This window comes from Palaemon carinicauda, chromosome 4 (assembly GCF_036898095.1).
Source record: "Palaemon carinicauda isolate YSFRI2023 chromosome 4, ASM3689809v2, whole genome shotgun sequence".
NCBI classification, from domain to species: Eukaryota; Metazoa; Arthropoda; class Malacostraca; order Decapoda; family Palaemonidae; genus Palaemon; species Palaemon carinicauda.
The window spans coordinates 177,695,508-177,717,249 of NC_090728.1; the positions used below are offsets into that span (position 1 = coordinate 177,695,508).

The window sequence follows — 21,742 nt, forward strand, 5'->3', positions numbered from 1 at the left end:
TATTGCATATGTACAATTGGTACTATTGTATACACTACAGGGCAAAAGTTAATTCCAATAATCACATCCTGAGGAAAATACCCTTTGATAATGCTTACAATGCACCGTGTAAAAGGTTCCTGGGGGGCACGACCCGATACCGAACCAAGGAAAGGGAAGTGTCATCTGTTTTCAATTGTCTTTACAACGTCCCTTCTGCCCCTACTTTATAACCTTACTTTTCCATCCGTTTCTGATTCCTTTGAATTACTGTGTAGGGCGGGTGGCTGCATGGGCAAATATACATTTACCGTGAGTGGCTGAAGAATGAGATTCATGGATGGGAATGGACCACAGTCTTATATTAGAGAAATGGATATGGATAGGCAACCCTAATATCAATATAAAATTTCAGGGAAAAATAGATAGATGGTGTTTGTGACTTGTGTAAAAAAAAGTAATACAGAACAGAAATTTCCATGTCCAAAATTAGGGAAGTTGGGAAAAAAAAATATAAGGCTGGGTATGTTGCAAAATCCTAGAAGAGAGCTGGTGGTATGCATAATTAGGGTCATGAATATAAGTGAAGGGATTAAAATACCACAGTAGTTTTCCAAAACTGGTAACAATGTATTATTCCAATTGATTTCAAGGTAGAATGGAGTAAATTAAAGCTTAAGATATTCATTAAGACAGTTGTTTATGGCCACACGGAAAAGCTCAATACTGTGCATAAGTTAAGAAGATGCGCACTTAGCTATTAATTAATAAAGTGCCCGCAAATTTATTTTGTGGCGCGAGGCGCGATCAGTTGGGATCAGGACTCAGTTTAACTCCATACGAAGCTTCAGCACCTAACCTACTACAAGCAATTGATAGATCTATTATGGTCAACCACAAGTTATCCTACATTACAGAATAAAAAGAAAAAGAAACAAATAGCACTTCTCAAATGCTTCGTCAACTCCTATCTGAATTCACCCCTGTTAATGACATACGCTACATTTCTGTTTCGTCACATGGGAAGAAAAAAACGGCCGAATAACGTATAAATTCATATGGACACAAAAACTAATAAGGATTTTTTTCCCAAAAGCTTTTATCAGGATTAGAATTATCCCTTTTAGAGTCAAGTTTCTGTTATTTCGTAATAGCAAATGCTGTCTTAATTTCTCAACATAGATACATTCCGTGATTACCTATTATCTTTCGTATGTAGATACGAGCCGCCAACAAGCTAATCAATTAGTAGGCAGTAGAGAGAGTCAACAAATTCAACATTCTCATTCAGCAACAGTGGGGAGAAAATGGTCGCGTTGCCAAGAACCTCCTCTCCACGATGTCACTTGTCAACGAGAAAAAAGGAAAATGTTAACAACACTAAGGCGTGGCCGCCTGATGATACCATTTGACGATTATATTTCCAAATAAATCTGTCTACTCTGTCCTCTTCCACAGCAGCCGTCATGTCTTTTAGTATTATTAGAGAGAAGGACAGGACAAAAATTTATAAACATACCGTACTGTCACTACGTCTCGCTCTGCCACTTTTATAACCCTCTAAAATTCGTAATTTGAATACTGTACTTTACATTTTTATGCCTGGCCATTTGCCATTTATGTCAAAATCAAGTAATTGATTTTAAATAAAAATAGAAAGATATAGGAAAGTTTACATAATTGATTATTACCGTTAAAAGCTTAAGTGAAGAAGTATTTGCGAAGTGTGTATAAATGCACGTACTACTCATGTATTATTATTATTATTATTATTATTATTATTATTATTATTATTATTATTTGCGAAGCTACAACCCTAGCTGGAAAAGCGAGATGCTACAAGCCCAGGGGCCCCAACAGGGAAAATAGCCCAGTGAGGAGAGGAAACAAGGAAAAATTAAAGATTTTAAAAATAGTAGCATTAAAATAGATATTTCCTATATAAACTATAAATACTTTAACAAAACAAGAGGAAGTGAAATTGGATAGAATAGTGTGCCCGAGTGTACCCTCAGGCAAGAGAAATCTAACCCAAGACAGTGGAAGACCATGGTACAGAGGCTATGGTACTACCCAAGACTAGAGAACAATGGTTTGATTTTGGAGTGTCCTTCTCCTAGAAGAGCTGATTACCATAGCTAGAGAGTCTCTTCTACCCCTGCCAAGAGGAAAATAGCCACTGAACAATTGCAGTGCAGTAGTTAACCCCCTGGGTGAAGAAGAATTGTTGTCAGGTGTATGAGGATAGAGTAGAATCTGTAAAGAATAGGCCAAACTATTCGGTGTATGTGTAGCCAAAGGGAAAGGACCGTAACTAAAGAGAAGGATCCAATGTAGTACTGTCTGACCAGTCAAAGGACCCCACAACCCTCTAATGATAGCATGTCAACGGGTGGCTGGTGCCCTGGCCAACCTACTACCTATAGACGTTTGGATACGTACACTCAATAGTAGAAATCAACTAATATTCCTCTTGATAGACGAATGAGTAAGGCAACTTCCTAGTCATGTATTGATTCAGAAGCAGCTTATTTCGAACCCCCTTCTGAGTAGATGTTCGTATCAAATATAATTCCACTTTAGGTGTGCTATTCCTAAGGTAGATTGGATCTGATACTAAGAACTATTTGTAGCTTGACATTTGAATCTGAAAAGTAAGGTTACGTGTTAGTGACAAAACAATATTACACACATAATTATATATATTTATATATATATATACACAGACATATATATATATATATATATATATATATATATATATATATATATATATGTCTGTGTATATATATATATATATATATATATATATATATATATATATATATATATATATATATATATATATATATATATGTCTGTGTATATATATATATATATATATATATATATATATATATATATATATATATATATATATATATATATATATATATATCTGTGTATATATATATATATATATATATATATATATATATATATATATATATATATATATATATATATATATATATATATATATATATTATAAATGCTTTCCTTTGAGGTATATTCAGTCCTATGAAATAAATAAAATACAATGAATAACTATTAGTATTACCAAGTTTTAAGTGAAATATGTAATCTTACATTTTTCATCTATAAAGAGATGTTATCCTAAATAGAAGTTTCATTAATTAAATAATTAAATATTTTCTTCTAGAATTTTCCTGCTAAATCTTTATGAATAGGCCCACATTTTCTCAAAAAAATATCTATCTATTAATTTAAAAATTCTCCAAGACGGACATCTTGCATGACTCTTATCACCTGGTCTTATTTATTTCCTCTATGTCTAATATTATTCTGTATCTACATTATGGGTCTATCAAAAGTACCACATAAGCATGAAGTGAAGTTTAAACTATTTGCGGATGATACACAATTTTACTTTTCCATAAATGACATTGATGATACTGTTGAAACTTTAAACCAAGTTCTTACTAGTACTAGGGAATAGATGACAGTTAAACAACTAAAGTTAAATGAAAATAAAACTGAGTTTATGATAGTTAAAAAGAAAAACACCTCAAGAAACTTAGGTGATATCCAAAGGAATATTAATAATAACTCGGTCCCGATATCTAGTAAAGGTCATGACCCATGGGTATCACGACTGTAATTTGTTTCAGTGCCAAAATAAATAATGTAGTAGGAACTGTTAGATATCACCTAAGAAAAATTGCTTCTGTAAAGAAGTATCTGGACGAATATTCTGTAAAGAAACTTGTCTAAGCTGCGTTACTACCAGGACAGAAACTGCAACTCTCACTACAATCTACCAAAAGTGCAACCTAAGAAATTACAAATAAAGTGTCTCACCAGGAAAAAGAATTACTCTTATGATGATTTAGTTACACTAACTGTCTTTTAAAGCTAGAATATAATTTAAGATGTGTACAGTACAATAACCCAGCAAATTAACTGATTCGGACGTCCGAGCTATCTAAGAGAACTGCTACACATCGTGCAACCAACGAATCATGTAAACACAAGAATAGTTACAGATGGTTTCAAATTATTGGAGCCAAGTGCATGTCTACTATAGGTTCTAGGACTTTCAAATATGCGACCCTACGACTATACAACAAGCTCCCACTGGACATACGAAAGATTGAAGATATCAAGGCTTCCAAGAATAAACTGAAGGCTTTCTTGTTTTCTAAGTGCTTCGATAATACACGGAATATGCTGTGTGATTCTCTAAATACACAAGAATGTATACAACAAACAAATCTTGAAGGTCATGTAGGGCACAGGGTTCCCCTGCGTGATAGGACCAGGAAAACAACACTTGATTTTGGTCATCATCCCAAACCAAGCTTTTCATAATCTTTCAGTATAATCGATGTATAAAAGTCTGTTCTCTGTTTTATGCTGAGTGTTTTATGACGTTCTGTAAGTTTTATCCTTGATTTGTATCTTAGTATAGATTATATGGTCCAATCATTCAAGCTGCTTTGGTCTATCCTTTCTTGTGAATCGGAAATTCTCTCCGCCCATTTTCGTAGCATCGGCCTCTAGATATAGTGCAGTAGTACTATTTTTTCCTAATGCTATATCCACAATATATTTTTATAAAACACACAAACACACACACACACACACACACACACACACACACACACACACACATATATATATATATATATATATATATATATATATATATATATATATATATGTATATATATATATATATATATATATATATATATATATATATATATATATATATATATATATATATATATATATATATATATATATAAAAGTAATAGGGGAATTAAAATGTTCCTTTTGCTCTTTTCCCGTTATGATTCGTTGTCTTTTAACGTAATGAGTGGAGCTTTATCATATTCTTACTTTTCCCGAAACCATATTCTAGCTTGATAACCTACTATTCTATGTTTTCTTAACTATCCATTTTGCTCTGTTTAACTCCTCTAATATTTGATAGGGAACAAAGTACCTTAAAGATTTGAGTTTTGTGGCCATTTTTATGGCAGGCAGGTTATGTTACAGATTTTTCATAAAATCTAGCTTTTTATTAAGATAAAATAATAAATAACTTTTTGATTTACTTAAAAACATATATTAAAGTTTTTATTAGTGTTTTAATTTTCTTTATTTATGAAATAAAGTCATACAGTCATCACATAGCATATACGCACAAATGCAGCTTAAATAAAATAGAATTGTCTGGAGTGTGATACAAAGAAAACGGTCATAGGCGAGAGTTTTATACATATTGAATAAAAACATCCGAGATCTGCGCCAAAACAGGTGCGCAAAGCATCAGTTTCTGCAAAATGTCAACAGTCTGAAGACACTAAGAGAGAGATCTCGACTGTATTAATGAATTAAGTGATAATTATTAGTGAGTGATGTGAAAATTCAGTCGTACAGTGAAGTGTAGATATAGCATTAGCGAAGACATGCTTTTATATGACCTATTTGTATGCATTTTTAATAAAATGCAGTGAAAACAAGGTACACCGACGTTACTCTCTTCACCTGTCAACGATTCGAACACAACCAGGTAAGCTACGGCTGAAAGTTATGTTATTTAGATATATTGGTTGGATAATATGAAAATATATTATTAAATTTAACTTAAACTGCTCTGTTAAACAACAATAAAAGAGATGAATGGGCTGTAATGTTTTTTTAAGGTTAGTTTTGATTGTAAATTCAGGACTAGTATTTTGTAGCTTGCTTATTTATATTGTCTACGGTACCTTTGAAATTGGGCTAATCGTGGATTACTTGAGAAAGCTTTATTAAGATTATCATTAAAATAAGAATAAAAAAAGTCAGGTGTTATAGGTTAGTTTAGTGTATGCTTCTTTGGATTTCAAGGTAACCATATCATAGCCTTGACCTATGGTTAGGCTATTAGGTTAGTGTATAATATGTATTCATGTTAAGTCTATTTTTTTAGTAATTTTACCTGATTGCATAGGAATATATATGGCAACTTTATATTTTAGTGTAAGATCTATGGTGTGTATGCAGGAATAAGTATTTTTATTGACATTGCATTCCGATTAAGTTATTCGTATTTTTTAGTGAAAACACTCATGAATTAAGACTTTAAACAGTTTCTAGATGACAGTTTTTGTTTGTTAACTCTCAAGATTGTACTGGTAGGCCTAGTCACCCGAACTCGAGACTGGTAACTTGGTCATGCATGTAATTATTGTTTTATATAGTTTTTTATCAGGTCCAAGTTTTATTTCTAAGTCAGGTACAATGTATAGTTAAGCTTCTGTACAATTATTTGAATTTTATTGTTCTTAAATAGGTTATGATATAGGCCTAGGTACGCTCATTAAGTATTAGCCTATTTTTTTTTAATAATTCAACCTAATGGCATAGGAAAATGTGACAACCTTGTATTAACATAGGATCTATAGTGTATATGTAGAAATAGTTCATTTTATTGATATTGCAGTAGGTTCAAGTTATCTTGATAGCCTAGGCCTACTAGTTTTGTTGGTTATTACATATTTTAATTTCAAGAGAAACTGAAATTTTCCATAAGAAATGTAGGAATGCTGGCTATTTTGTTACATAATATTCTCAGAATGACTATTGGAAGCTGAGGCATAATGAATTATGTATCAATCGCCAAAAATGTGATCACCAATTCATTGTCTCAGTTCATTGTTTACTTTTGGACACTGGTGGTGGGTTACTGTACAGTTGTTGTTTACATTCACTTTTGGCACCTGTTCTGTTTTTTTTTATGATGTAGTCTTATTTTTTTTTTTTTTTTTTTTTTTTTTGTTAACCAATTTAGAGATTCCCAGTATTTGTTGATAAGTTCCCGAAGGTTGTTTTACAGCAGTCCTTTTTTCCCCAGAAGGAATTCAATTTATATTGAAATTTGATGTAATTTTTTCTGGTGTGGTAATTATATTCAAAACACTCTCCTTTCAATATGTAGGCTAGCTATTGTTGCTCATCTGAAAGTAAAATATATCACTGAAATGATAACACACATGGTTGTACTGCTTGCCAGAACATAGTTAAGGTTTATTTGCGAGCAAAGCGAGCCACTGCAGAGCAAAAACTATTTGAGGGATGTGACATATGAATTAAGATAGGCCTACTGTACTTTAATAGCAAAAACTATTTGAGGGATGTGACAAATAAATTAGGATAATGTACTTTAATAGCAAAAACTATTTGAGGGATGTGACATATGAATTAAGATACTGTACTTTAATAGCAAAAACTATTTGAGGGATGTGACATATGAATTAAGATAGGCCTACTGTACTTTAATAGCAAAAACTATTTGAGGGATGTGACAAATGAATTAGGATACTGTAGTTTAATAGCAAAAACTATTTGAGGGATGTGACATATGAATTAAGATACTGTAGTTCAATAGCAAAAACTATTTGAGGGATGTGACATATGAATTAAGATACTGTAGTTTAATAGCAAAAACTATTTGAGGGATGTGACATATGAATTAAGATACTGTAGTTCAATAGCAAAAACTATTTGAGGGATGTGACATATGAATTATGATACTGTACTTTAATAGCAAAAACTATTTGAGGGATGTGACATACAGTATGAATTAAGATACTGTACTTTAATAGCAAAAATTATTTGAGGGATGTGACATGAATTAAGATACTGTACTTTAATAGCAAAAACTATTTGAGGGATGTGACATATGAATTAAGATACTGTACTTTAATAGCAAAAACTATTTGAGGGGTGTGACATATGAATTAAGATATTGTACTTTAATAGCAAAAACTATTTGAGGGATGTGACATATGAATTAAGATACTGTACTTTAATATCACGCCACATACCGTACATGAACCGTATATTTTGCCAACTGGTTATCTTTAGTGTTTATTGGGAATTTTTGACCATTGTTATTGCAGCAGATCCTTGATATGGGATGTTTCCCCACCCAAACCTCATTTTTCCTACTGGGATCTCCCATAATTGTTATTATAAGGGGTGGGCAGGAAAACTCATGAATGGTGGTTCGCCCCCCAATAGTCATGGTCAGAAATGAATAAAACACAAGATCACAAGATAACGAGTAGGACCATACCATATATAGTTCATGTAGTTTGGCTGGAAGTTGGAGTATCATAGATTGTACAGCATTTATCCTTTTTTCAGAACTTAAAATTATTTTTCATTAGTAATCAATTAGTTCATTACGTTGTAGTGATAGGCTTAGTCACCAGAAATCAAATTTGATAAATGGGTTATTTATATATGTTTTATTTAGTTATATTTAATCAGGTCTTGTTTTTTATGGTAAACAGAATATAGTAGCCTATTTATTTAAGTTTGTATGCAATTATATGAATTTTATTTATCATGAATAGGTTATGCTGTAGTCTATCTGGAAAGTAAATATGAAACTATTTTTTCAGATAAAAATGGGATGCTCATTCAAGAATTATTTTCTATTTCAACATTCTGATATGTTTATATCACATCATAAGCTCTGAGTTGGGTAATTGGGATGTCCTAGATGCATGTCATTTAATGATGTTTCATCTAGTTTAACCCCTATGTTCTCTCTCTCTCTCTCTCTCTCTTTTTTTTTTTCTTTTTTTTTCTCAACCAAGCCACAGGAATTATTTAAATTTTTCCACCTTAGAAATTCTACTCTAAATACTTCTTTGCTGAATGTTCTGAAGATACTTTTTTGTAGTAAGAATCCATATGATTTTGTAATTTTAATTGATGATTATTCTCAGATGATTAGTAGTTGTGATATGCATGCATTCTTTATGCAAATAGAGTCATATAGAAAAAAATAGGTCAAGGTAACAAGGTAAAAACAAATAAGAGTTAGTTATTCTTGAAATTTTATACCAATTGCTAAAATAGAAAGATAAAAAGAAGCAAAACTACTGGACCATGTCAGATTCAGGTAGGATCAAATAATCTTTTCAACATTAAAAAGTTGATGCTTGGAGCTTTTTACTCATTTCCATCCTTTCATCTGAAAATGTATTCAGACCCAGAAATTATGGAAATACCTGGTATTTATACTTCAGTCATGCGCTCGGATCAACTTTTATAGAAGTAGGCATAATAAATCAACTTCAAAATTATTGATCGGAGGAAGAAAGAGAGTTTTGTTTTCAGTATGCATGTCATGCAAAATTTGAATAAACGAGCAGGATATATCTACTTGTAAAGATAGATTATATAACTTTTTTCTGTAATGTATTTTTCTAATCATTTAAATTTTTTCAATTGTTAAATTTGTGTTATTTTTTATTATATGTATGTTGAGTTACTCAAGATACTGTACTGTATTGTAACTTTACAAGGAACTCAAAGTGAATAGACTCAAATATTTGAAGATGATGGCAGAAGTTTCTCATTGAAAGGAGAAGCAGGTTTTGATGTTCATAAATCATAATTATCATGGTTAGGAAATTCTGTGTTTCTTTGCAATTTTGCCAAGGAGCTCAAAGGATCAAGGTGGGAGAAAAATATCTTAAACTTTGGTTGGATGAAAGATCTAAAGCCGTTGGAAGAAATACTTAGTTTTGAGAAACTCACCTTATTTTTTCTGATAATTAAGTGATGTAACGGTATTTTTAGAAAACAGTACTGTACTGTCATATAGGCTAAGGTTGGTAGCTGAAAATAGCTGTGTGAAAAAAAAAATTGCATTCTTTTACTAATGAGTAGATGCAAGATTTAAGGATGGCTTCCAGTTAGGTCCTAATGGTGATAGAGAAGAGCCTCAGAGCACAAGAACTACATCACTTAGGTCCTGGTTCCCACTAAGTTCCTGTTGCTAATGATTGATGATTGTTAGATAAGAGCAGATAATTCTAACAAGGGTTGTGTTGCCTGTATATAGAACTATGTCAATATAGAACAGTATTGGATTTTACACTTTAAACTCGACCACCGTTAAAGAATTATATCGCTTTGGTATAGCTTGGAGGGATAAGTCTAATCATAGCAACTAAAGTACTGTATCCTAAATAGTAAGACAGCTAGACTGTAATCAACCAAGAGAGCAGGCAGATTTTAGAAGTGGGTATTCAACAATTAACCATATCCATGTTATTAACCAGCTAATGGAAAAATCAAGAGAATACAGTATGATGAACCAATATAAATGGGATTTATAGACAGAAAGTTTTTGATTCTATCAAAACTCCAGCAATAAGGAAATCCCCTAAGGAACAAGGCATAGTTAGACAGGGAATTATTCATATCCTGCCTAGAAGATTTTAAGAATCTAGATTGGGAAAATGTTGCAATTAACAGTATTGGGAATAAATTTAGTGAATCATGGAAGGAATTGCAAAAGATGTTAGGAAACTTAAATAGAGAAAGCAAAAATGTAGGACTGAAAATTAATATGAGTAAAACTGAGATAATATTCAGTGCAAATGCAAAGGCAACAAATAAGTGTTATGGATGAACCTTTAGAAATTGATAATGAATTTGTGTACTGAGGGCAGACAGTAAGTGTTTCCCTAGGACATGAGACCAAAATTGAAAGAAGGATAAGCTTTGGATAGAAAGCTTTTGGTAAACAAAATGAGGTTTTGAAAAGTAAAATGCCACTTTCTTTAAAAAGAAAAGTATTTAATCAAATGGTCCTACCTGCATCAGAAACTTGGAGCCTTACTAAAACCTTAGAATAAAAGTTGCTTACAACTCAAAGAACTAGGGAAAGAATAATGATGGGAATAACACTGAGAGACAGAAAAAGAGCAACATGAATATGAGAGTAAACTAAAGTAGAGGATATACTAACAAGTAAGAAAAAGAAATGAACATTGCCAGATATAATGCGAATGATAGGTAATAGACAAAGAGAATAACAGAATGCGTCCCTACAGATTGCAAATGAAGCAAGGGAAGAAAGAGAAGATGGTGGATTGACGATATAAGAAAATATGCGGGTATAAACTGTCATAGAAAGACTATAAACAGAGAGGAGTGGAAGGACATATCCAAGGCCTTTGTCCTGCAGTGTACCAGCAACGGCTGATGATGACTGTACAGTATATACATCTGTATATTAGCCCTGTTATTATCTGTGAGGCAGTAAATGGCGCTAACAATCCCACCCCATAAATACTTGCAGACAACTGTAAATGTAGTACCCACTGGCACAACCCTTTTTAATTGGGAAAAGGTGCTAGGTGAAAAAAACTTATATATATATATATATATATATATATATATATATATATATATATATATATATATATATATATATATATATATATATATATATATACTAGCTAAGCTACAACCACATTTAAAAAAAAACAGTAGGCCTATGCCATAAGCCCAATGGCTACATCAGAGAAAATAGCCTGGTGAGGAAAGTAAATAAGTTAACAGATAAAATAGTGTGCCCGAGTGTACCCTCAAGTGCGTGAACTCTAACCAAGGACAGTGGAAGACCAAGGTACAGAGGCCATGGCACTACCCAAGAGTAGACAACAATGTTTTGATAACGGGGTGTCTTAGAAGAGCTGCTTACCATAACTAAAGAATCTCTTCTCCCATTACAAAGGTTGAGGTACAGTAGCCACTGAACAATTAGCTTTGTTAGGTGTAGGAGGAAAGGGGAGAATATATGAAGAGTAGGGCAGACTTTTCGGTGTATGTTTAGGGAAAGGAAAAATGAACCGTAGTAAGAGATGGATCCGATGTAGTACTACCTGGCTAGTCAAAGGACCCAATAACTCTATTGGGTCTCTGATGTCAGAAGAATTGTTTGACGTGCTTCTAGAATATATATATATATATATATATATATATATATATATATATATATATATATATATATATATATATATATATATATATATATATATATATATATATATATATTTTTTTTTTTCTAGAAGCACGTCAAACAATTCTTCTGACTTCAGACCCAATATCCCTATATATATATATATATATATATATATATATATATATATATATATATATATATATATATATATATATATATATATATATATATATATATATATATATATATATATATATATATATATATATATATATATATATATATATATATATATATATATACATACTCTAGAAGTACGTCAAACAAATCTTCTGACATCAGAGACTCAGTAGAGTTATTGGGTACTTTGACTGGCCAGGTAGGACTACATTGGATCCCTCTCTGACTACTGTTCATTTTTCCTTTCCCTAAACGTACACCGAAAAGTCTGCCCTAGTCTTCATATATTCTCCCACACAAAGATGAGGTGGGATGGGGATGGAAAAACTTACTTTACGGACAATTGTTATGATTTTAATTACTATAATTCAGGGCTTGTGTTCATATAGTGAGTAAACAGATGAGTAAACAGAGACAGACTTCTTTTCTTACCTTGCCGTCTGGGTGGACTATCATTAATTATCGTGTACTGGAAAACATTGACTGCATGAGAAGTGTTATTATTTTAAAAATACAGGTTTATCACCCTAATTATAAGGAAGAATATGTGACAACTTTTATGTTTGTGCTGAATAACTAGTTAAAAGTTATTCTCAAATAATACATGATTGATATCAAAGAAAGCTTTGCATTTACTGATAGATATCTTTATTTCCTTGAGCCTGAAAACGAGGTTTGGTGTATTGGATGACGAAGCTTATTTTAACGAAGTTATACGGAAACAAGGAACTCATCAAATATTCAAAAGTGTGGGATGCAAATCTAAATTCACCCAAGGTCCTCTGGCAAAGAACCAGATTCTGGAAGAGCACTCCCATAGGCCTAGAGATAAATTTTTACTGTTTTTGTATGTGTGTGTTGGGGTTGGGCGCTTATTTCGGGTTTTGTCTTGTTGCCGGTTTGTTCGTCATCAGTAAAGCGGAATTATAAAGTTGTGGTAGTATTTTAAGTGATCAGTTATTAGATATAATGTACTATGTTCTGAATACCTTTCTTGTTAGGTAAGCATAGGCCTAAATCCATTTTTTTTTTTGAGAAAATGTTACATGTTTCTTATCATTGTATCTGATAATAATACCTCTTACGTTTTTTCTTTCAGATCAATGTTTGCCTTACGGCGAAATAATATATAAGGTAAGATATTGAAAAGAAATATTTGAGTAATATTTGGTAATATCATTTGTTGTTTCAAGTCATGTTCTTACACTTGTACCATTTGCATCAATAGTGTTAAGGTAGTCATAGTTTGATGAAACACTAGACAAGAGGTACTGTACGCTATTTTATGCCTTTTTCAACTTTTCTTTATTAATACACTACGTAGAATTTATGCTGTCACATTCTTACATACGTTTGTGAAAACAATATTGTCACTGGATTAAAATATATGTATAATTTGTAGCAGATTTATGGATTTTATAAAGTATTTGCACCTTAAGTTGGTACAGGCAGGAGTGACTGTTCCTTAATTGTTATTTTTTTAAATTCTGGAAGCACATTTGGATAATAATTAGGCTTAAACTTGTTCTCTACAGAGTAGAGTTACTACTTCTTTCATATGTATTAGACGATACATTTTGATTTTTAGCATTAATAGTTACAAATTAAACTATATATATATATATATATATATATATATATATATATATATATATATATATATATATATATATATATATATATATATATATTTTCATTGAAGGCAATATGTGTCGTTTTTATGTGTAATGTTTCGAACATAACCCTTTTAGTGGAAGTACTACACGATTTTATTTTGTATCCTCATTAGGTGATTTAACGTATTATCATGTATTTACTGTGGGTGTGTCGCCGTTATTTCGTACTTTCCCTCATTATTAGATTAAGTGTATTTACCGCTATATTCTTATCTTTCCGCACCCTTTTCCCTTCCCCATTCTGTTGCTAGTTCTCTTACATTCACCCTCGTGATTTTTAATTAATATTTCTTCCCCTTGCTCAGTAACGAGTTAAAGGAGGTTGCTTCGACTATGGAAGGTTTCCTTTACTCTTTTCATATTTCCAATGGGTACAGGAATAGCTTCTAACGTTTTATGGGTAATCAAATGCTTTACCCTCGTACTAATTGTATCATGAGTCTAACGCACAATCGCAACAAGAAAGCGAATTCCCATTGGCTGTGCAAGCTTACCATCAGCCCCCCCCCCCTTCACCCGTAACGATAACACCAATCCCCGTGCCTAACCTGGGATGGTAGAGCTTGATATTAGCTTAAAATGGTTTCTATTATCTCACTTCCTTTACATCTGTCAGAATGGCTCGGTAGGGCTGCCTTACAGTATAGCCACACCGGATGCTTCGATGGTCTCGATGCAAAGCTTTCTTTCCTTTCATTCATTTGTGCCTGAATTAGGGTTGCTTGCTTGTTGCCAAGCACACAGGATATCACTCATTAATACCCTAGGCTTGTGAATGTGTATTTCGACAAGTTTACTTTATTATAATCTTGAGAGAGAGAGAGAGAGAGAGAGAGAGAGAGAGAGAGAGAGAGAGAGAGAGAGAGAGAGAGAGAGAGAGAGAGAGAGAGATTGTGCTTTGCCATGCTTTATATCTGTCTGCCTTGCTATAGTATTTACTGATCAACCGGCACGGTGGGTTCACTTTAGTTATACATATATTGTTAGATTTACATTAATTTATTTTTAATCTGTTTATGTTGTATACAGGTCCAAACTAATTAATTAGTCTGTGTATGAGAGAGAGAGAGAGAGAGAGAGAGAGAGAGAGAGAGAGAGAGAGAGAGAGAGAGAGACCGGAGTCTTTAAAGTTGTGTTGTTGGTGCTGCGGCTGCTCACCACTCCTTTCTCTCTCTCTCTCTCTCTCTCTCTCTCTCTCTCTCTCTCTCTCTCTCTGCTTTGGTTGTTGACGATGAATGATGATTATGATAAACCAGCGAGTAAGGGTAGATAAAGGAGATTTTAGGGGCTCTGTGTGATAAAGATGGCTTGCAAGAGTTCGTATTTTTCATTCCCTTTGTTCATATCTAATTTAGTTAGTTTTTTCTTCATATGAGTGTTGTGATTGAATAGATCTACTGTTACCTTTTTTATTTATTTAGCTTAGAGTGTTCATGTGATTTATTATACAGTCTTGATAATCTATTTGTGTATCTTCATAGGATGCAACGTGGCCCATCGAGTGGTCTTCTTAACCTGATACAGTTAATTGTATTATTAATGATGGTTGCAGTCCAAATAAAGGCAAAGTATTTTTTCGCATCAAATTTATTTTAGGCAAGTTTTCATATTAGTACGTAGATAAAATTTATGATGAATGTTTTCTCTCTAAGGTTTTTATCTTTGAAGAATTATTTTGAGGCTTTGAAGAAATCTTCTTTATCCTTGGTAATTTATTGTTACCCTGACGTCAGTTATTACAATTATTTTCGAATCATACTAGCCCGAAATTTAAGGTTATGCAACTTTTTATTTATATTAGGTGTATATATATATATATATATATATATATATATATATATATATATATATATATATATATATATATATATATATATATATGATATAAAGTTTCCATTCATCTAAATGACAAAGTAATTTTTCCAGATTACTTGATTTTATTTTCGTATTATGAACGGAAATGCGATTTTGGATTTTTTTTGTGGGTTTTCACCTTTTAATAGATATCCCAGGCTGCTTTGATGAATAATTTTTGGCTGAGTATGAAACCTTAAGAGCGTTTTATAAACATAAACTTTTTAAGCACCAGAGGAAAATGATTTACATTCTTATGGCTTATATCTAAAAAAAATCATTTGAATTATGTTCCAGTTTGTATTTTTTATCTTATGTTAAATTTTTATTAGCCCAAACTTGAAAAAAAAAAAGAACAGGAAGGAAAAGTAATTCTTAAAGGATGGTGTATAGGAAATTATCGTAGAATCTTTTCAGTAAGAACAATTTCTTTCTGGTTAGTTTGGAATAGTTTTTATTAAAAGTTTGGCATTTTTCCAAAGTTATTAAGGAACATATAAGAAATGTATGAAAGAGTTGCCCAGTAAACTTTAGGAGACGTTTGTTCTGGAGTTTGTTTGGATTTCTGATATTAATATCAAAGTACATTTACTTAATACTTTAAAAAAAGGTAATGGAATGTTTACCATGTAGTAACCTAATCTCTTCGATAGTTGTGAAATTCATCATAAATATCTATCGATTTCTTTGGTAAGATGAGTTGTGAATGTTTTATGTTTTAAACCTGTACCGTGTCATGCCTTTACTTCTCTGCTAGTAACCAAACAGATAGTGTAGGAAGAGATTGAAGAAGTGATGGGTGGGACTAATAAAGGACTCGCCTTGCATTAAGGGTGTGGCTAGGTGCACTTCTTCGGAGCAAGGTGTACTGGGAATTCCTGTGTCCAACTGTACCATGAGAAATAGGGGCGTGAAAGGGTTTATTGAAATTGTTAAACTCTTGTAACCGGATAAAGCGTGCTAGGATTTATAAAGCAGTATTTTTTCGGCTAACAAATGGATGGCTATGATAAAATGGATCTGTCTCTCTTTATCGTCTCTCGTCAGTTTAAAATGACAGGTATTTTACTTGACTCTCAAATGTCATTTTGAACATCCATTTTTACCTGTCACGATGTTTGAAGTTCACAGTAGGTTTGGTTCTAAGATGTACAGTAGATAACTATAGGCTGTATGATAATTTTTTTTTCATCTGACATAGTATATATATATATATATATATATATATATATATATATATATATATATATATATATATATATAAATATATATATATATATATATATATATATATATATATATATATATATATATATATATTTTTTTTTTTTTTTTTTTTTGGAAAAATATGTATGGATTCACGTAATTAGTTACAGTATTTACCTTTTCATCCCCATAATTATTTTGTTGATATTGAATTCTTTACATATTATATTTTGTTTTACACAATAAAGTTAGAAATTTTACATTTATGTTTTCATGTGCAAAATACATAACTGTTTTCCAATGCTATGGTATTAGGTCAAAGGTAGGAAGTACAGTATTCTCGTCTGTTGTCTCCGCAAATCTCTGTCACAGTTATTTTTGTTTTGTCACTTCATGTTCAAAATGATCTCGTATAATTGTTCTATATTCTAAGTAAGTAGGATTAGATATTTCTATTTATATTCTTGCATCTGCTTATTTAATAGGGTTGGGTCGGATGAAGTAAAGTCTATTTTACCATCTCTGTTACATCTAGAACTCTGTACAGTAATATATAAGTTGATGAAATTATGCAGAATGTTTTTTTTTTTTTTTTTTTTTTTTTTTTTTTTTTTTTTTTTTTTTTTAAGCCGAATGGAGTTGCATAGTGTTTATTTTGTTATGCCAAAATGATTAAGTATTAAAAGATAAGTAACATAATCCAGTCATATCCTTCGAGTAGTTGAAGCCGATAAGACCTATTTATTCTATTATTGTTTGTGGCTTGCTTTTGAAAAGGCCATTAATTTTAGTGTACTTTATGTAGCAAGATGTGTGTAAAATATGCATCTTCTAAGTCATCTTGAATGCATTGCTTTCTGAACTGTCCATCTCTAAATAATGATTTTGCTCTTTCCTTATATTGCGACGTCATTTTTGTGTGTCTTGTGAAAGTCTAGATTGCAAAGAGTAGTTTTTGAAGTGGACCTTTCTGCCATCTTAACCTTTTTTTATATTATTGTTATTATTATTATTATTATTATTATTATTATTATTATTATTATTATTATTATTATTATTATTACTAGCCAAGCTACAACCCTGATGCTATAAGCCCAATGGCTCCAATAGGGAAAAATATGTACTATTTGCGGTTTGGCCCTGATAGAAGATAATGCTAGTATTTTCTTCGATCCTATCTGAGTAGTGAACGGTGTTGATTAAGGTTGTTGAATTAAACAGCAAAGAAAATAAAAAAATATTGTTAGTAAGTCTTTGGATTTGCATTCAACTTTCCAGTGATAATGTCCTGGAACGAAATGCAACTAAGTTGGTTGAATGTAAGCTTTTCAGAAACCGATCCTGACTATCTATTCTTCAATTGTATAAAATATATATTTTAATATATTTGGAGACCTTTCTGTTCTGAGGAAGCGCTTTTAATAATTTGCTTAGCCATGATTTGGATAGTGTTTCCGTATTTTGTAGTAATTTCTTACACTCAGGCCTTCTCCATCATCAGGCTCAATACTACACAGTATTCTAGAAGTTGAATCAGTAAAACTTCAAAAGTTCAAACTTGCAGCAAAATTTTTATGTTGAACAGGCTGACATTATTATTTTTATAGTTTATATGTAACATATCTGTTTTGATGTTGTTATTGTTTTTAAGATATTTTATTTGTAATTGTTCATTATTTCTCATATCGTTTATTTATTTCATTATTTCCATTCCTCACTGGGCTATTTTTCCGTTGGAGCCCTTGGGCTTATAGCATTTTGCTTTTCCAACTAGGGTTGTAGCTTAGCTAGTTAAAATACTACTACTACTACTACTACTACTACTACTACTACTAATAATAATAATAATAATAATAATAATAATAATAATAATAATGATAATCACTTTCAATCTACACTTTCCTATCAATTGTATGTGAGTAATTGGAGACTTGGCCTGCGACTGCCACTCAGGCAACACAGACTTAGCGGCTCATTTGACCTTGCGATAGTCAAAGGAGATGGTTGAATGACAACTGGTACTACGGGAACGTTTGGGGAATACTGTGTCGGCAATTGCAATGAGTCAAGTGCCGTGAGTCGTACTCCTCTTGATCAATTCAAGATAAATGGCCAGTTGCCATTGGCCGCAGATTCGCCCTCCTTTAACTCTTTAGATCAGTATTGTTGGCAAACGCCTTTTTTAATTTTTTTTTTCATTTCACTTTAGATGTCAATTGTTCGGTCTGTATTTTCTGCAATAACGTTACTATTATTGTAATTATGTAATTACAAATTGCTCATAGAAGTGAGAGAAATTAAGGTACTGAGGTGGTTTTCAACCTTTTCTAATACAGTATATTAATTAGCCTATGTAATTTTTGTTAACATAGACAAAATGACATTATAATTACCATTATATACATACTAAATATTTGAAAATGAATTTTATAAAAGAAAGCTTTAATTTAATGCTTGTTCAGTAAAAAAAAAAAGACGTTGACAAGCAGTTCATCAGTGATTAGGACACTATGTCCTATGATGCACCAACTTCAGTTGTAAACTCACGATCACCTTTCCTTCCATACCAATTGCTATTGAGTAATTCTCCCGCGTTCGAGCTGCCCTCACTCGCTTTTCGGCGCCTTATTGACGGGGACACCAGCTCTTCTTCTTGCCCCCACAATAGACTTCTTGTCATAAAAGTCGTCTTTGGGCTGTGTCAATTCTCATATCATTATACTCTCTCTCTCTCTCTCTCTCTCTCTCTCTCTCTCTCTCTCTCTCTCTCTCTCTCTCTCTCTCTCTCTCTCTCTCTCTCCTAATTATACACAAACACGTGTATATATATATATATATATATATATATATATATATATATATATATATATATATATATATATATATATATATATAATTTGTATTAATACACTCACACACACACACACACACACATATATATATATATATATATATATATATATATATATATATATATATATATATACTTATATATATTTATGTATATATATAAATTTGTACAATATACCGCTAACACTCGTGACTTTAATTAATTCATTTAAGCCACAAATATCCCTTAATATAGAATTCATTCTGCCTCGGGATCAAAGAACCAACGGGGAATTAATTTGATAAGGATTCGAACCTGTGCCGAGCCGAAATCGAAGTAGTAGCTGTTGCCATAACTAATAGGCTATTAAAAGATATGAGAGTTGATTCCGACTCTACCGTATATGTGCATAATCAGTAGGTAATAATAAATTTCTCCCTTGGGTCTTGGATTTCTAGGTAGAGCGAATTTGATATTAGGTATTTTAAGCTTGTTTGATATATATATATATATATATATATATATATATATATATATATATATATATATATATATATATATATATATATATATATATCCTTTTTGAGTAGAGATATCTTAACGTGGTGAAAGAGTTTGTGCATCGCCATGATCAGCAAAGCTGTACTAGTCAGGGCTACCCATAATAGGTTGGTTTGTTTGTCATGATCTATCAGACGAAAATCTCCCTCCTTCACCGATCCGCACTGGCCAGTGTGGTGATAAAAATTGGCCAGACCCCAGAGATGAATTGACATGTCTGAGGTATATGTCCTGCATTAAACTAGAAATGGCTGCATTGGTTGGTTGGTTGGTATATATATATATATATATATATATATATATATATATATATATATATATATATATATATATATATATATATATATATATATATATACTTTTAACTTGATCCAGGTCTTTTAAATTCAGACCAGTACCCGGTTATGGGGATTGTGCTAAGGATAAATGTTGCATATTATCATCAAGTAAAGGGTGATGACCACATCAGCCTTCCTTATTCCCAAGTCCTGTTGTGTGGTAATCTTGTGCTGCTTTGTATTGCGTCATCGAGATGACCCTATGGGTTGCCTTAGAAGTGTATGTTATTGTTCACTTACTCATTCAGGGAAGGTCTTGCATAATAACGTTGACCATTATGATGTTCTTTGCATGTGTCCTTGAAGGTATGCCCATTTATATATATATATATATATATATATATATATATATATATATATATATATATATATATATATATATATATATATATATATATTATGTTGTTTACACAAGTTTGTATAAATATTGTGTTTTAACATTCTTTAATGGCTCGGTCGTTCAAACATTTCCGGCATGATGTTAATGAGTTCTAACTCGGATTTTCGTAGTGAATAAAAAGGTAATTATGAGAGTTTTTGGTTGGATTTCATGATTTTTATTATATTAATCTCTTCTCTTAAGTAAAATACAGTAGCTGTCATTCCTAACAGAAGTCTGTAAAGAGGGATTTTGATTTGCAATTGAGGCGTCCTTAGGGACCGAACGGAAAAAAATAGAAAAATCCCTAGAAAAAACATGTTTGAAAATTGGCAATTTTCAAACACTCATATCTTGGCGATTTATGAGAAGGTTAGGGGAGTTCCTGTATGGGTGAAGTTTGGGTATTGACTGGGTGTGTTATCTACTGATTTTACTTAGGTTTTGAGTTTTGGCGTTAGTCTTTGGGGCTAGAGAGGGAGTTAATCGTAGGGGGACTTTCAGTAGGGTGTTTTTATATTTGTATGGAATTTTTTTGAAAAGCTTTTGAAGTCTATGCAAATACAAGTACCATTTTTAATGTGAAAAGAAGATTGATTTTAGAAGACATTGAAGTAACGACATAAGTTAGCTCTTTGAGCTCTGCAAACCCTTAGTATTGTGAACGCCTCAATTAGTGTATTCATTGGAGCATGAGGTAAAACTAGTACCCCGGAGACTATAGATTAGGGTAACTCGTGCCATGCATCCATCATATTGGTAACACTTGGTGGTTTGGTAATTTCACTGTCATATGTGACGTCGATCATTTTCAGATAACATTTTGCAATGGCTAATGTGCTTTCTATGGCTGTTAAAAAGTTCTATTTGTTTTGTATTGCTGTTTAAAAGCTCTTATTTGAGTTTTAAATT

General features: G+C 31.8%; 1 protein-coding gene across 1 annotated transcript in view; it reads left to right on the plus strand.

Annotated features, from left to right (window-relative positions):
- The first annotated feature begins 5,333 nt into the window (after window positions 1-5,333).
- Snrk (SNF related kinase) overlaps window positions 5,334-21,742 on the plus strand; it is a 480,315-nt gene continuing 463,906 nt past the window's right edge. The window contains exons 1-2 of the mRNA XM_068372811.1: window positions 5,334-5,560; window positions 13,086-13,120. The gene's annotated coding sequence lies outside the window, so the exon portion shown is untranslated. The remainder of the gene's footprint in view (window positions 5,561-13,085; window positions 13,121-21,742) is intronic.